Source organism: Propithecus coquereli, unplaced genomic scaffold, assembly GCF_000956105.1.
Source record: "Propithecus coquereli isolate 6110/MARCELLA unplaced genomic scaffold, Pcoq_1.0 Scaffold41, whole genome shotgun sequence".
Lineage (NCBI taxonomy): Eukaryota > Metazoa > Chordata > Mammalia > Primates > Indriidae > Propithecus > Propithecus coquereli.
The window spans coordinates 6,983,541-7,001,213 of record NW_012149841.1 but is presented as its reverse complement, the minus strand read 5'-3'; the positions used below and the strand labels follow the sequence as shown (position 1 = coordinate 7,001,213).

The 17,673-nt window shown below is 47.7% G+C and overlaps 1 protein-coding gene across 1 annotated transcript in view; it reads right to left on the bottom strand.

Annotated features, from left to right (window-relative positions):
- Window positions 1–17,609, bottom strand: part of FAM49A (family with sequence similarity 49, member A) — a 116,530-nt gene extending 98,921 nt beyond the window's left edge. The window contains exon 1 of the mRNA XM_012653098.1: window positions 17,587–17,609. The gene's annotated coding sequence lies outside the window, so the exon portion shown is untranslated. The remainder of the gene's footprint in view (window positions 1–17,586) is intronic.
- Window positions 17,610–17,673: the final 64 nt, after the last annotated feature.

The following is a 17,673-nucleotide window of genomic DNA, read 5'->3' as shown; positions in this document are numbered from 1 at the left end:
GGAAATGCTATTATTCTTCTTCTCATTTCATTGATATGAATAATGAGGCACAGAGAGATTGAGTAACTTACCCAAGGTCACACAGTTATTGAGTGGAGAAGAGGTGGCCCAGGTGGTCTTATCTTGCTGGAACAAACACCCACGGTGTGGCTTTTGGCCCTGTCCTCACATCTCGGTGCCTTAGTTTTCTTTTCCCTAAATGTGAGGGATTACCATTGCTCCCAGGAAGATAGAGTAGGAACAACAACAGCAACAGGAATGTAAAGAACAACAAGCGTTTGGGACAGCCCCAAACAAAGAGGCAACGATAGTCAAAAGCACTGTGTGGTTACTGTCCCTGTCAAGGATGCTGCTCATCAACAACACTGGGGACCTTGAGTTCAGTTTGGGCCACTAGAGTTCTTTGATACTATGACATGAGTTCCAGGAGAAGGGGGAAAAAAGGCTTCATGGATGTGATTACATTTGAATTTAAGAAATAAACTGATAAACCTCTTTATCTCTCTAGCACACGGTTGAAATGCATGCTTTGCCAAATTTTCTAATCTTAAATAGAGTACAGAGACTTTAATCATATTTGACTTTCTTGGGTTCCCAGAGTGTTGGAGCAGCTGCGACCTCATGAATATATGCAGAACAACCAGTGTGTGCTGAACGCCTGCTCCTTGCCAGGCAGAGTCCAGGCTTTAGCCCGAAGACATAGGGGTAAATGACACAAACATTCTTCCATCATGGAGCTGCTACATTCTAATGTGCTATTCTCACTAAAATATCAATAGCAGACATAACTCCATTCTTGTTTTTTCTTCAATTTTTTTTTTCTTAGGACCTTATGTTTCCCTTTTTTTTTATTCCTTTTCCCTTGCTTGGTTCGGCTTTTGTTTTTTTTTCTTTTTTAAAGGTTTTTTTATTCGGCCTTCCTTTTCTTTGGTTTTTGCTTCCCCGGTTTCATTCACTTGCGGTTCAAAATTTTTTTTATTGGCAAAAAGGGGCCGGGGTTGTTGTTTCTTGCTTTTATTCTTACCTTTTGGGGGGGCCAGGCGGTTTGGTTTGAGGCCGGTTTTTCGGGCCCGGCTTGGGCACCTTGGTGGGCCCCGTTTTTTCCACCGGAAAAAATTAGCCAGGCATGGTGGTGCACAGCTATAATCAAAGGTACTCGAGAGACTGAGGCAGGAGGATCACTTGAGCCCAGGAATTTGAGGTTGCAATGAGCTCTTATGACACCACTGTACTCTAGCCTGAGCAACAGAGTGAGATCCTGTCTCAAAAAAACAAAAGAAAACAAAATAAAATATTAGAAAAAATAAAAAATGATACAACAATAAAAAATAATACAAATAATAATACAACATAGTATAACAACTCCTTACATAGCCTTTATATTGTATTAGGTATTATAAGTAGTCTAGACATGATTTAAAGTATGTGAGAGGATGTGCATATGTTGTATGTAAATACCCCACCACTGAATATAGGGAATTAAGCATCCTAGGATTTTGGTATTCTGGGAATGCGGGTCCTGGAATAAATCCCTCACAGATACTGAGGGACGACTGTTCAGCACAGCCTTGCTGGTTGCCATGTGACTAGCATGTACCACCTCCCCTCCCTTGGGAGGGGATAAAATTGATATAGGCCTTGGACATCTGCCTGTATAGCAAACTGAATGTGAGTAGAATAAAGAATGCCACAACCCAGCAGAAGCTTCAAGAAGAGCCTCAAGTTTCTGCCACCTTGCTTGCTCTCTTCTCTCTGTCATGAGCATGTATTCCAAGACGCAGCTGCCCCTTCAGCCCAGGTTCCACAGTGAGGAGAAATGTGGAGCAGTGTCACCGAAGCCAAACCTGCAGGCCCGGATCTGTGACACAGCGAGATGCTTGTTGCTATCAACCACTGAGATTCAGGGGTTATTTCTTACTGCAGCAAAACTGACTAATACGTGTGCCACATTTTCTCAGATTAAATTATTTTATATTCACAGGTACTATGCTGAAGTCAGTAAGGAAAGAATTATTTGCATTTTATGGATGATGTTCCTAAGACCTAACAATGGTGAAGTGATGTTCCAGAATCAAACAGCAAAAAGATGAAAGCAAGAGGAAGAAAACTGTACACTTTACCATAGCTACATGGGATTAAAAACAAGACTGACTCACCTTTAATGCAAAAATCCTTTCTGCAAAGTGCAAATGGATTAAACACCAGCAAATCGTAAAGGTTTCACTGGTTTCTGGGCCAGTTCCTGACATCAGGGATGATGCAGCAAAAAAACGAGAGGCATACAATAAAAAGAAATGCGCAACGAAAGGGCAGCACGTCCATCCCATTAAACTGAATGAACTGGCAGCCTCAGCTCTTGTATCCCAAGGCTGAGGGGTTCCCCGTGGTCCCACTAAAGCATCTCAGGGAGAATGGATGCTTCTCTCTGGCCACAGAAGGCTTGCTGGTATCAACAGACTAGCTCTGCAGCAGCTCCATGACAAATATTCCCGGGAAACCCATCACATGCCTGGAACTGGCACTGGGAATGGTAGCAACCAAAGGGTGTGTCATTTCACCAGCAAATTCAAACACAAAGAGACCCTGACCTTAACGCCTAGTCAGGGAGGCAGCAAATCAGGACGGAGCCTCACAGGATCTGACATGAGTGACTTGAATTCAATTTTCTTGCTCGTATTGTTTTAAATTCAAACCTTATTGTTCTTTTTCTTTGCTTTATTCTCTTCCTTCCCTCTTACTTTTACTTTAAAAAAAAAAAAAACTTTCAACGGGGGCGAGTGAGTCACCTTAATCATTTATTTAGACACATTTTAGGCTCGCTGTGTGCTATCTGCCCCAGCTTGCTGACATACATGGAAGGCTTTCTGCAGCAACTGATCTTTTTACCAGAAAGCTCGATTTTCAACAGCCATTTCTAGGGGGCCTGGGTGCCACCCTGCAAGTGGCTTTCCACGACAATTCACACCATTGGTTTCCTACTCCACCCAAGCTAGGCTGCCTTCTGACACCTCCTGCCCCGTGTGCCTACAGATGCTTTTTTCATTCAGCCCTTCAGCCTCCTGGTATCTGGAGCAACAATCCTAGCCACCGCCTTCCCTTGCTGTCATAGCAATTAAATTAAACAATTGCCTTCTAGTAATTAGGTAAACATGTACATGTGTATGTTTTCAAAGCATTGCACTGAATTGTAGAAATCAAATATTCGTAAAAAAATCAGGAAAATTAATTCCGAAAGCTGGAAGAAAATCCAAACAGATAGTCGGTGACAACCCAGAGAAGCAGAGTTGATGACAATTGAGTTGTGAACAAATGTTCGCCTTCATGGAAACCTCTCACCAGGTACCACCTTGTGAACAGAGGTCCCTCATAGGCATGTTATTCACACCCTGCAATTTGTACGGAGCTTTTAACGTGTTTTCAAAGCTTGTTATCTTCAAAATACCCCTGAGAGGGAAAGAAGCAGGAAAGGTTAGCGCCAGCAGGGGACGGGGAGATGCAGGCCCGGGAAGGCAGCTGACTTGCTTTAAGCAGGTCGTCGGGAGACACAAAACTAGCTCTTCATTCTTTTAACATTAGGCACTGTGATTTTTTTTTTTTTTTAATTTCTCCACTTTAAAAACTTGCAGCATGCATTTGAATTCAGGAAATTTCAGCGATCTTATCCCAGCACCTTCCAATAAGACTCTACAAGAAGGTCCACAAGGGCAGGTTTTCCAACTGGACTGACGCCAGCACCCTATCACGGTGCCTGCAAACGCTCAGTTCTCAAAAAACAGTTGCTAAAAAAGGAAAAGACAAATCTTTGCTCTTTCCCTTTTTATTATTTTTAAGCAACCCCCATCCACCTGACTCACCAGCCAAAAATAAATTACTTCCCTCTCCAACTCTCATTAATGAACATTCCACAATTTTGTACCTCGGGCGTACACACTTTGACACACACACACACACACACACACACACACACACGCACACACACACACACATCCCCCTCTGGTGGGAAATCCAAGTTCATCATTTCCTTGTGAAAATGTCTTAACGGCTTTCCCCAGACTTCAGGGTGTCCTCCAGCTTCAACCCTCACTAATCACTACCTTACCCTGACCCTACTGAGCAACTTGTCCCCACTACTACTCTCAGTCGGTACAGGTTGCTCTAAGCCCCTTTCGCCTAGGAACGCAGGATTCAGCTGGGGAGGGGTTGTGAGGCGGGAGCCAGCAGCCTCTAGAGGCCCCTGACCCTGGCGTGGCACCAGGGACAATGCTCCCTTAGCCCTTTTCCCTCCCTTTCCCTAGCCTCTGCATTTCCTAGGATTTTTTTCCCCACATCAGGAAAAATTCAAACTTCTCAGAGACCAGCATTCTGCTCTGTGAGGAGAAACACCCTGCCAGGGGAGAAGGTGCTTTTCTTTCTGCAAAGGTCTCCAGAGACACAGCCCTCCAGGTGCTATGGGCTCCCCCTGCTCTGAGTCAGCAAAGTGGAGAGTGGAACGTCCTGGCTGAAATCCTGACACGCTTTGAGGGTTTCTTGAGAGCCTCCTTGTTCCAGCCTGCGGTCACTTTTTATAAACACCAGTCCCCAGCAGGGTTCCGGGGCCTGCTATTAATCCTTGGGGACTCGGAGAAACCCTCTTCCTCTGGACTCCAATTAACATTCTCCTCTCCACAACTTTCACTTCGAGCTTTTTCCTGGCACCATCTTCTTTCCTTAGCAATTCCACCCATCTGATGGTTGTCCAGAAAGGAACTGGGTAATTGGGATTTAGAGCCAGAGGTCCTTCAAAATTCCCATGTTTGTCCATCATTAACTAGGACTATTGGCCTTAAAAGAAAAAAAAAAAAAATGAGCAGAGGTATTCATAAAAGCTGAGCTCTCCCTCTGTCTTGGGCCTTGTGCTATGTGCTAGGGGTGTGAAGACTGAGATTAAGCCAAGGCCTGCCCTGCAGGGTGCACAGGCCAGTGTGACACAGGCCAGTGGCCCAGAGACAGTCAAATACAGCACATGCTCTCAGTCGGAGGTTGCACCAGCAGGGCCCTAAAAGCAGGGGCTGGCCCAAGATGTCTCCCTGACCTCACTGCCTGCCGCCGGACACTTGTACAATCAGCTACAGTCCCTGAGCACTTTGCTGTTCCTTCAACAGGCCAAGCACACCCCAGCCCTGCTTCAGCACTTGTGAGCCTCTGCCTGGAACACGGTGTCCCCTGACTATCCACATGGTTCCTTCTCCCACTGCCTTCTGGTGAGGCTTTCCCTGACCACCCTACTGAAAACAGCAACTCTTTCCCCAAACCTCCCCTTACCCACTACTTACATCCCTCTTCCATTTTTCTTCATGGAACTCATCACCATCTAACATAATATACATTTAACTTGTTTATGTGTTTATGGTCCTTCTTTCTGCAATAGAATATAAGTTCTGTGGGTGTAGTGAGTCTTGCCTGTTTGGTTCACTGGTGAATCCCCAGAATCTAGCCCAGAGGAGACGTGCCTGACTCATTATGGGTGCTCAATAAGGACTTGTTGAGTAAATGGGTGGAAGGACGGATGGATGGATTTGGTGGGGACTCAGGGAAGGTTTCCAGGAGAATGTCACACCAGAAATGAACCTCAAAGGATCTGTCCAGATAAAGAAAGGGTATTTTGGAAAGAGGATGAGGCTCATGTGCGATCGTGGGTAACTCACATTTTCTCTTCCATAATATCAAGCTAATGTATAGTATTCGCAAGTCTATGATGAGCCATGAAACTGAAAAAGGAGTTTGGGTGAGCTAAAACGAGCCAGCGGTGGTGCAGGCTGACGCAACATGGAAAGAGACAAGAGGAAGCTGCCCTTCCCCACAACCACCAAATTGAGTTATGACCACCAGACAGAAACTGGGGAAGCCCAGCCCCCTGAGGTGGGAGCTGGTGGGGCAGCTGGACTCAATCTTCTGGTTCAACAAGAGGTGCTTCAGTTCCAGGCCAAGGCAAAATCCCAAACACTCTATGGAACCGAGCTCTGTGACTCATTAATTCACAAAGCAAGCCACAACTTTTCATCTGCTATATGACTTTGGGTACATAATTATATCTCTCAGAGTCTTAGTTTTGCTCTATCTGTAATGTAGACCACAACTTCTTCTCCCATTAAATAACACATGTGGAAGTCTCTAGAAGAGTGCCTGACACTTTTACAGTTTGCTAAATAGAAATGGAATATACTATTTGCATGAAATTTACATTAAGGTAGGGAGAACCGAGGGACTCCATTCTGGAAAAAGGCAAAGAAATAAAGCTGTGATTATATTTTCTGAGGCTTGGGAGAGTCTAGTCATGGCAGGAAAAAGGATTTTATTTTCTTAAAAAAATAAAATTGTGGCCTGGAAGCAGTGTGAGCTCTGTTGTGTGGGAACGTGTAGAACTTTTAGAACCAGGCAGACTTCAACCAAATCCTGGTGCCCCACTTTCAGTCCTATAACTTAAAGCAAATTTTTAAAACACTCTTAGCTTCACATCAAAAGAGGAATAAAAATATCAACATGCAAGGTTGTCTGTGGGGTGATAAATGTATACAAAAAGATTATAAAATAGAATTAATAAATGCTAAATGCATGCTGGATAGCCTACTTCACCGTTATCAATATAATTAAAAATTTGGAAATACTTTGAAAAATTAGAGACCACTTTGGGTCTGGGTAACCTGTAAATTACTGGTTAGAAAAAAAAAATAATTCACAAGAATATGCCACAAAATAGCAAGTGCACTGTAGCTATATTAGTTTATATGTGCTACTCAAACTATTTCCTGAATTTGAGGTTTAACAGATAAATTTACACAACCCGCAGCCTTACCAGCAGATGACTGACTGCGTGTACAATGTGAAAGGGAGAAGGCGGGATGGGGCCTTGACACACAGGTGGGTTAGGGGAGGAACAAACAGGGGATATGCACGCGGTGCTGCATCCAGGGCAGGAGCTCACATGCTCATCCCCAGTCCTGGAGGAGGAAACCCCAGTTTGGATCCACGGGGAAGGGGGCTCTTGGCTACAGTAACTGCAGGCCAGAGACGAACAATCTCCTCCCCATCTCAGGAGAGCCTCTGGGCCTCTAGTGTGGGGCCAGGCTTTCCCCCTAGAATTGCTTAGGCTTCATCTAGTCAAACCCACTTGTTAAAAATGGAGAAACTGAGGCTCAGAGAGGGAAGCGGGCTCACAAGCAGTTAGGCAGGGAGTCAGGGGCAGGGGTCTTTCTCCACCGCCACGGGGTCTTCCTGCCCTCAGCAGCTTAGCAAGCAAAACCACGCAACAATCCCTGACACATCCTCTTCCGACCCTTCTCCTCCCTCTCGTCCAGTCTCGGTTCTCTGCTAAGCCCTGTCTGGGCTGGACCTGAAAGAACTTGCACTTCGAGGGGCGGTAAACCAGAGGGCACGCGAGTGTGTCAGGATGACACCGGGGCTGAGGCATCTGCAGCACAATTTCTCCTTTCGTGTTTCCCCTCCCTCTCTTTCTTTTCTTCCTCACAATCTCTTCCTACTTTCCACCAACTGACTATTAAGTAGAATTGAATATATTCTTAGTCCTTTTTTTTAAACCTATACTAGTTTTTTCTTTCATTTATTTTTATTTTTAAAGTAGCATACTCAAATGATTTGCGTGCTTTTGAATGTGTATAGAACAAGATTTTTACACGTTCTGTTTCCGAAGCATAAGGATTAGACATCTCTCCCTAAGAAACGTCATTTAGTTGCTTTCTGCCAGTTAACTTCGGAATTGCCTTTCTTGGTGGTCACTGGTCCCTGAAAGACAAAGGTCTTTTGGCCTGCAGGAGCACTCGAGCAGTCGGTCTGCTCCACGCACGAGCTATGCAAAGGCCAGAGGTCGGCCTGAGGCAGAGCCTGGTCCGAGAGTGCCTGGAAGGGCCTTGCCCTGGGCAGCACCTTCCTGGATCCGAAAGGATCCTCCCAACACACACATGCGCATGCACACACACATGCTCACACACACCTAGGCACGCTCACATTTCACGCTGGCATTCGCACCCACCCACACAGCACATGCATGCAACTCTCACACTCACACCCACTCGCAAACCACACACACATCCATTCACACCACACACGCTCCCCACACACATCTCACTCTCGCACACTCAGGAGTCCTGGTCTCTCTAATTTATAGGGACCAGCCACCCCCAGGGGTACCCTCATCTTCATGTGCCCTGATGTGAACCATGTTTATAGCTCCTGGGTCGCTCCAACAGTCTGTGCAAACCAAAGGCCCCAGGATCTTAAAAAAGTCAAGGTCACTTCTCAGTCGTGGAAACCACCTGTCTGCCATCAAGCCCCTGGTTCCCATCTCAGGTTAGTACTGGGTGAGACTCTCCTCCAGAGGAAGAGGGCGGGTCCTCAGGGAGAGGCAGAGTCCCTGACTTGCTAAGCCTCACTGGATTCTGGAAGAACTGTCATGCTTTCAACCTGCCAAGAGTCAGAATTATGATGTATGAAGCACAAACTCAAAAGACAAAGAGCTAAAGAAAGAGAAAATGAGATGGAAGAGAGAGATGGAGAGGTAGGTCAGTGGGTTGGTCCCCACTCCCGTTTACCTAAATGTTCTATATTTAAATGCCCAGTCCATAGGACACAGGGACAGTAACAAACTATTCCGTTTCCTTGGGCACATCTCACATGGGTCCTGTGCTCTCCAGCAGAGCACTTTCACCCTCCCCTCAACAACGTTTAGCATTAGCCTTATATATACAAGCCCCCAGATGCAGAGCAACCACTGGGGTGACCACCGCTGTCTGGGTCACAGCCACACATAAAGCTTGGTCCAGCAGCTAACAACCCCCCCGCCCCGGCCCCCGCCGACTGGGCATCGGTGATATGACGGCAGCGGGGGTGCTGGGGCCAGAATGCATCCACCACAGACCAGACGCAGGCAAGGCAAGGTCAGTGCTGGGCACTGCTGTGGTAAAGGCAGGGCCAGGAGGGGACCAAGGCAGAGCACAGGGAGGCTCCTCACACCCCTCCGGGCTACAAGGCACAGCCAGGCAGCCTGCTCCACACCTCCCACCCCCTCTGTCTCTTTTGGGCCCCTGGCCCCCATGCCTAGACCCTCAAAGAGAGTAGAAAGAAGTCATGACTTGGAAACCCAGTGCCTAGGGGCCAGGGAAGGAAAGTAACAAGCCCAAGCTCACTCAACAAGTCAAGAGCAAACCCAAGGTAAGAACCAAGACCTTCTCACGCTCTGTGGGGCTTTTCACTTCCCCATGCTCGCTCTTCAACCCTGGTTCCCCCTCACACGACTAAAATGATGAGTCAGAGTTAAAAATTCCCTCTACCTTCCCCTCCAGGGCCACTGATGAAATTCGATTATGAGCCACACTCAGTCGAAAATTCCCAGGCTTATTTTTACTTCTCAGGAAGTTTCCTTTTAAAATTACCTTGTCCCAGTGAAACGCTGAAACCCCATGTTTTTAAAAGTTTTTGTTGTTGTTTTGTTTTTGTGCCAAGCTAGGTCACGTAATTCATTTCCTATTGTTTAAATTGACAAAATATAAAAATGGCCATTAACGCTTTCGATAAGCATGAGATGAACCATGTCACCACACCACCCAAAAGTGGGACATTCATTCGTGTCTCTCAACCTTCCGGGCCCTATGAGTTCCTTTAGTCTTCTTGCAACAGAGGTCCACAAACCCTTCTTTGAAACCCTTTGCTCAGATGTGCTTCCAAATTCATAATGTTTTAAATTTCAGAAAGGTAAAGAGTGTGTAAACTATTTATTGTGTACATCCTATCAGGGTATGGAGCACTCATCTTCCTACCAAAAAAACTCATTCATCTTGAGTGGGATAAATAAAAGCTATAAATAGCCTCACGTAAGACTGAGCCAGCTTAGCTTCCAAATGAGTGATTAAAAAAAAACTTTCCATTTTCAGAGCTTTTTGAATTTTGGACTTAAAAATAAGGGAATGTGTATGTGTCAGAAAATAGCTTATGACCCATTTATTACTTCTGAAGGTATTTGAGGGCCCAGATTTAAAACCTCAACATTCCAGAAAAAAAAAATACACATTTAAAAGACAAAAAAAAAAAAAGACTTGGGATCGGGAGATCAATCACAGAGTGTTTGCAGCGCGTGATACTGACTGGAATCGTTATCCTTGCCACAGCCCAGCAAATAACACAGCTAGGTTCATTTTGGGTACAAAATGAAGGCACTTGCAAGCTAGAAACAGAAGCCCAAAGGAGTAGACTTTTTGGGGCTTCGTCAGGGGCAATTCAGAATGTGTTGTCAGAGAAAGGAGAAGTTCCACGTCATTTCCCACCCAGAACAACAAATAAAGGGGAACCTAGAGGACACAGCAAAAACTATCAAACAAATTTTATTCAAAGCTCAGGCAAAAAGGGAGACAGATATACATTTAATTCATGTATCCCTCACAATATCCCGGAGACACAAACATCATTAACTTGAGTTCACAAATTGGAAAACTTAGAAAGCTTAAGGAATTTGTCCAAGGGAAGAGCCAAGATTCCAAACCAGATCTGTTTGCTTCCAAACACATGCTCCAGAACTTTCAGGAGCACATATCACTTGTCCAGATTTCAAAGAGCTGTGACAACTGAGTTCTTGTCCCAGCCTTGGAAAGGCCACTGGTCTTAGTTTCCCTTCCTTCCTTCTTTCTTTCTTTCCTTCATTCTTTCTTTCCTTCCTTCCCTCCCCCTCCTTCCTTCCCTCCTTCCTTCCTTCCTTCCTTCCTTTCCTCCCCCTCCCTCCTTCCTTCCTTTCTTCCTTCCTTCCTTCCTTTTCTTTCCATCCAGCCAGCCAGCCAGCCAGCCAGCTATCTAATCCCTCTCAGTTTCTGTAGAACAGAGGTGTTCATCCACATGCGAGTCTGTCATTCTGTAAGCTGAGAACATAGCTCTCTTGTGTTCGCAAGTTGTCCCAGGAAAGGGTCTAAAAAGTAAGTCACACACCACCTGCCTTGACTGGGAGGGAGCCGCAGCTCAGCAAGGCCATATGCTGCGCACACTACAGACTCAGCTCCTTACTGCTGGGTGGCATTCTCCAACGAAGTGGGCTGAGCAAAGGACACCCTGAAGGACGTCAGCCAAACACAGAGATGCCAGGCACAGGGAAGCACTTAAAACACAAGCTATATTTTATTTTATTTTATTTTATTCAATTTTAAGGTATGGAGGCCCCTCTGACTAGCATGAACTTACGACTTCTCTGCGATGAGTATTCTAGCCAAGACACGTGCTTATTAATTTCATGCCCCTCACATATGAACGGTGCAGGAGGTGGAGAGATACCAGGCTTCCAAGGCACACAGACATGGCTTCAGACACCAGCTACACCACCGTCCTAGTAAGATGACGCTATGCAAGTTCCTTAACACTTCTGGACTTCAGTTTCCCTACCCATAGAATGGGGATGATGTCTGTTTCAAAAGCTCTTCAGAAGATTGGTAAAAGTGGGTATGAAAATGCGTATTACTATGCTGCTGACAATACCTTATATTGCTCAGTGGGTGCTGCCGCCCCCATTTTACCGAGGGGAACACAAGCTCAGAGAGATGAGACAACTTGCCAAAGCCCCGGCTGCTTGTGAGTGGGCCTCGTGGGCACAAGACCCTGGGTCTTCTCGGACCCTCTGGCTGTTCTCGCCCTGACCACCCCACGGGCCTCGCTACACGAGGTGACTGGCATCCAGCCTCATCACGGCTACCGGAAGGGCCTGCATCTGGAGGCCAGACGGAATGAGAGAATTTAAGGATGTTGGGATAGGTGCATGCCCATCATTGTTCTTCATGATCACAAAACAATTCTGTGTTTTAATCTATTTTGAAACCTGGGAATCATCAAACAAAGTGAAGGTTTTTTTTTTTTTTTAAAAAAACAAAGAACATTAACTTAAAATGTAAGGACTCATTGCAGTAACCGAGGCACCTGTGAGCTCACCCACATTCACGTTAGTGAAGATTCTGGAACATGGGAGCAAGCTGGGGCCTCTCCTCCGCTCCGGCGTCCCTTCTTGTCTCTCCCCGTTGTCCTGAGCTTTGACTTTAGTCATCGGTCAGGGTGTTCAGTGAGAAAGTGGTTCCCTTGCAGGGCGGGGAGGTAAGGCTTCCCGGCTCTTTGAGAGGATTCCCTGACAACACGCTTGGCTCTCCCCGCCCCAGCCTGCTCTCGGCAACCCGCTAGCCAAGACTGCCGGGGGTTGCTTCTTCACCTGTGGCCGGGTAAAGGAGCCCAGAGGCTTATTAGAATCATCGGGCTGGATGTGGAAAGGCCCTTTCAAGTCATCAAATCTAACCTTCCCATTTCACCAAGAGTGAAACTGAAGCTCAGAGACTTTCTCCCCCTTACCGGGAAGTGAGGAGCACAGCTGAGAGCGGAGCCCAGGTCGGCAGCTTTCCAGGACAGGTGCTTTTCACGCTCCCTCTCTGTGCAACATGTCAGATGTGACTCAGGTGCTCACGGACAGCATCCATGTGGAAGGAAATGAGCTCTGCTGCAGCAAGAGTTGAAACTATGCCGTTCCCCTCCTCCCCGGCACACTGTGTAAGACCGGCCAAGCTCCACTCGGGCATGTTTCCTCCCTGCTTTCCCCCGCGGAGGGAGAGCTACCTGAGGGCAAGGACAATGCCATATTGGTCACTGTAGCCTGGTGCAGCACAGGGCAAGAACCCACCCCGTTACACATTTGTTAAAGGAATGAATGATCTCATTTTCATGCTTGATCCGTCATAAAACTGCAATTAAACTCTTTGGGGCACTCCATTTCCCCAGTTTCATTTTAAAAATCTAATTATCTATGCCATACAGAATTTTTATTAGAAAGTGAAGTCATTAAATAAGCAGACACCAGACTCAGGCCCTGAGATAATTGCAAATAGAAACGCATCTGTCTGCAGTGCTAAGCTGGACCTGGTAAACACGCTGCTAAGAAACATGGTCCCCATTTTCAGCACTTGCATTCGCTGGGGCAATGGGGCTCTTAAACCAAGGAAATTAGTCCCCTAAATTACCCAGGAAAAGCTAGTGAGAAATTCTATAACTGCTTTTCAATACCTCCACCTTCCTAGATGTGAGTTATACTGATAGATTTAATCTAAATCACCCTTGCATTTGAAGAGCCAGCCACCCACATGTTGTGACCTTGTTGTTTCTCCTGTTTCCATATCCCTGGGAGACACTTGTCTTGCTTTCCACTCATAAGTTCAATCATAAAATCTTGGCCTGGCAAGAAGTTCAGTTTATTTCAATGACAAACCAGCAATCCATTCTTGTGCAAAGGAAGCTACTTCTAGCATCATCAAACATTTTCCCTTAACTCAGATGTATGAAACTCTTCTATTCATCACTCATAGGAAGAAAACCTCAGCCAACTGCAGAAACCCTTGTTAAGGCTGCGCTGAGAGTAAAAACCCTAATAAAGTCTCTAAATATTTACCATGAGTCTGAGTTACAACACTGACCAGTTCCACCCCATTAAAATCTGCCTGCATTCTCCAAACACAATTATTTTAGGTCACGGACATGCCAGCCAAGGAAATGACAAGAGTGTGTACTACGGCACAAACAGCAAGCAGAAACTACTTTTAAATTCTGGTCCTGCCACTCAGTAGCTGCCGGACACTGTGCAAGTGACTTTACTTTCCCAGTTTTCTTAACTGTAAAATGGGGACAATAATATTAACGTGGCAGAGTTGTGGTAATAATGAGGGGAAATGTATATACATATTATCTATAGTAACTTTAAGAGAAAGAAGTTAAACGTGCCCCGAATGAAAAAGATGAAGCGTTCATTTTAAAGTATTCTCGTAGATAGAATAAGTTTCTGAAAATCGGGGTGTTTGTTGCCATTTCAAATCTGTTTCCCTTTGAGAAAACAGAAGTGTCGGTGAGCGGCGCGCTGTTGTGCTGTTGTAGAACATGGCTTATCTGTTGAGAGATAACTTGAAGATTAACCAGCAGTGCTGGGAGCCTGAGCACGGGCAATTTTTAACCCTCCCAGATAATGAATGGATCTCCAAAGGCCAGAATTCATCCAAAGAGCTCTCTCTACCACAGTTTTAAGAGGACCCAGAGGCCCAGTAACCAAGAACTCTTTTCTAATCAATATAACTAAATAACAGTAAGTCTGCTGTGAGGTGGGCACCATGCCAGACCCTATAAATACATAAAATCATTTAATTCTTAGAAGGCAAGTATAATTATTACAATTTTACAGATACAAGAATGGAGTCTCAGAGAGGTTAGATCAACCTTCAGCCACAGTCAGGACACGGCCGTAGTGGAGTCTGAATTCCTGCCTGACTCCTAAGCCCACTTTCTTTCCAATCACTATGATGCTTTGTCAGGTAATTCACGCAGCTCCTGAGAAAGGATTTCTAACCAAGATGAAGTAGGAACCAGAGGCTACTATGAGTGCATGAGTCAAAACTCAGGGAGAAAGGCAGGACTGGCTCCCTGCCACGTGTCTATCCCTTGCCTGCTCACAAGAGCTGATGAGGGGCTCTCCACTGCTGGGAAGGCCAGACTAGAGCTCGCCAAGTGGGCAGCAGAAGGACAACTATATCTCAGCCACAAAGCACAGGCCACCTGACTCAACCCTAATGGTGGCCTCATCAAGTGGCTCTCTCTGGGCCCTGTATCAGCCTGCCCTTCCTTTTACCACTCTACCTCTTTGACTGTATTCCCACAGTCTCTTTCCATGTTTATCTTTGCCACCAGACTTTAGTCTTTGAAGACAGGAATCGGGTTCATTTTTTAAGTCCCCAGTTGCCAAAACTGTTTTTGGTACAGAGTAGGTGCTCAATAAATGTAAGGTGCATAAATGAATTCGTGGATTCCTTGTGAAGGCTGGAAAAGATGACTTTGGAGAATGTCTCTAACCCTAAGAGTTTATGGCTTACTTATTCCTAAATCAGTTTTCAGTCTCTGGACAGTGATTCAGGGGTCTCTTTAGCACTGAGATCTCCCAACAGGACTAGGACATTATGGGTTCTTCAGCCTTGCAAAGCATTCAGAGCAACCCCTGAGACTACTCCATTCCATTCCAAAAGAACAAGCAAATGTGGCCAATAAGACAGATGCTGTCAACTTCATTTTAAAGACAGAGAAACTGAGGTCCATATGAGTGAACTGACTTCCCCAGGGCCAATATCTGACATTGAGGCTGCTGATTCTCTGGTCTTTTCATGGTGCCAGAATACTTTTTCAGCTTATTATTAACGAACCTGGAGCATGGCAACGTAAAGGGAGAGAAAGAGAGGAGGGAGAGAAAAGAGTGCAATGAAGGAAACAGCAGCAGGGAAGGGAGGGGACAGCTTCACTGGAGAGTGTCACTGACAGCTGACAGTGGGTGACCCTATGGCCCTCGTGAGCTCTGAACTCCTTGTCCAGGGCTAGCCTGGGAGGCTCTACTGGGCTCAGCGTCCCTGACTTATCCAGTTGCATCTAGGCCCTGGGAGTAAAAGCAAACTGAATTCTTTTTGGTGCAGAGTAAAAACAGGAAGTCACAAGTGGCTATGCTCTGCTCTCAACTTGAGTCCCCCGCAGTTCGGTCAAGGGTGCACCCGGGCCAAGACGCAGCTCCCTGGCAGCTCGCCTCCACAGAAGACTAGTGGTGCCCCCAAGGGGCAGGGAAAGCGGGGACGCCCTCTGAGGAGCCTCCTGCAGTGTGGGTTTAGGGGGCTGGACTAAGGCAGGCTCTGTGGTCCCTCCGGGACAGGACCAGGGAGCCCAGCAGAGGGCACGTATGCCAGCTCCATCATTCTCCCATTCACCCAATAAACACCAGGGGCTGACTGTGTGCTAAAATCAGTGTGACCCTAGGGAAAAACCCACTTGCTCTGGGCTTAGTTTACTCATCTGCAAAGTGGAGAGAGATCCTGCCCCACAAGGCTACTGTGAAGATGAAAGGAAATAACATCAGTGAGGTCCTCCGCCACATTTGGCATCTTGTATCAGTACTAAGGCAGTATTCACCCACCGTGTGCCCCTTCCCAGAGCTGAGAGGCAGGGGGCAGTGTGGGCAGGTCTGTTCCCGCCTCACTTTCTTACTCTCCCCTCATAGGAGCCCAGGGCCAGCAGGAGGTGAAGCCCTGCCAGCCCCCAGCCTGGGCCCAGTGCCCATGTTTATGACTGTTTATTTCAGAGCAAGTAGAAAGGAGAAATTAGAGCCATAAAAGACAGGACAACAGACCAATAAAAACCAGCTCCCAGAAGAGTCAGAAGGAGGAAGACAGGCAAAACTGTCACCATAGCAACACAAGACAGTCAGAAACACGCAGGAAAAACAGCCCCTGCACTGCCTCCTGTCTTCACTGCAAACCAAGCCCTCGAACTCCATTTGGAGCTCAGTGACAGCCAAGACGACCCACCCTAAGACCCATGGCCCCCAAGCCCAGGCCTGGCTAGCAGCCACGCTCCTTGTGCTGCCCCAGCACAGGTCCCAGCCCTGCAGGGTCCCAGCCCAGCTTTCTGTGCCCTGGGGACTTGATGCTTTGCGGATGGTCCAGGCTCCATCTAGAGGAGAGGGAGGCTGGTGGCAGAGGGGAAAGTTTCTAACAGGGAAAAAAGGAGGGCCACGGAGCTGCAGGGGGGCCGAGGACCTGAACTCCAGCCCCCCGACCCTGCCCTGGGTCTCTGGGGGTCGGGGGGCAGGGAGGTAAACAGGGTGTGGGAAAGGACACCAGGCCCAGAACCCAGAGAGATGGCCCCATTGGTTCTGGACCTCGTATCCCCAACGCAGTGGCTGGGAGAATTATGGGGATCTGGGGCTAGGTGGGGAAATAGCTTTGGAGGCCTTAAATGACAAAGCTCTTGGCCATGGTCCCTGGGGATACTGGCCAGCAAGTCAGGGCAGCTTGGAGAAGGACCTAGGGACCGCCTGGCCCATTTTGACAGAGGCATTCTTGGCCCTTCAACTGGCAGACAAGACAGGTGTCTCCACCAAAAAGCATGGCTGGCGTGGGACCAGCCTTTTGGGAAGTGGGTCAAATTGTCCCCAAAGCTCAGTATCAGAAAGTCCCTTTTGCCAGCCTCGGGTTCTGGGTTCTGGAGGAGGGGAGAGGGTGATGGCAAGGAGGGCTGGGTCCCAGGCACAGCAGTTTGCTGGCTGGCTAGGAACCTCTGTGGCAGGTGGCAGCAGAAGGGTCCAGGTGTGCGGGGCTGGGGAGTGGGTCACCCTGCCTCTGGGGCTGTAGAGAGCGGTGAGGAGCCCGGGCCTCTGGTAGTGGGAAGAGCAGCGGAGGGTCGGGGTCTCCTGCAAGAATGGCTTTGCAGCTAAAGATACCTGGGGGCCGGGGTGAGCGGTCGAGAGACTAGAGAGGGTGATCTGGGAAAGGAACACAATCAGGAGGCAGTCTCAGAGAGAGGGGGCAACGGGGCACAAAGAGGGACCTCTGGCCCGCGACCGAAGGAGAAGGGCTCAAGGATCCGGCGCTCCGCTCTCCCTCCCTCGCCCGAAGGCTGCAGGGGCGTCGGGAGCAGGGAAGGATGGCCCCGAGCGCCGGCCCCCGCCCCGCCGCGGCCCCGGCCCGCAGACCCCCGCCCGCGCTCCCGCCGCGTCCGCGCCGCGCTCACCGAGTCGCCGCCGCCCTGCTCGTCCGCCCGCTCCGCCGCCGCCGTGGACGCCTCTCCCGCGGCCGCCGCAGCCTGCGAGACGGCCCC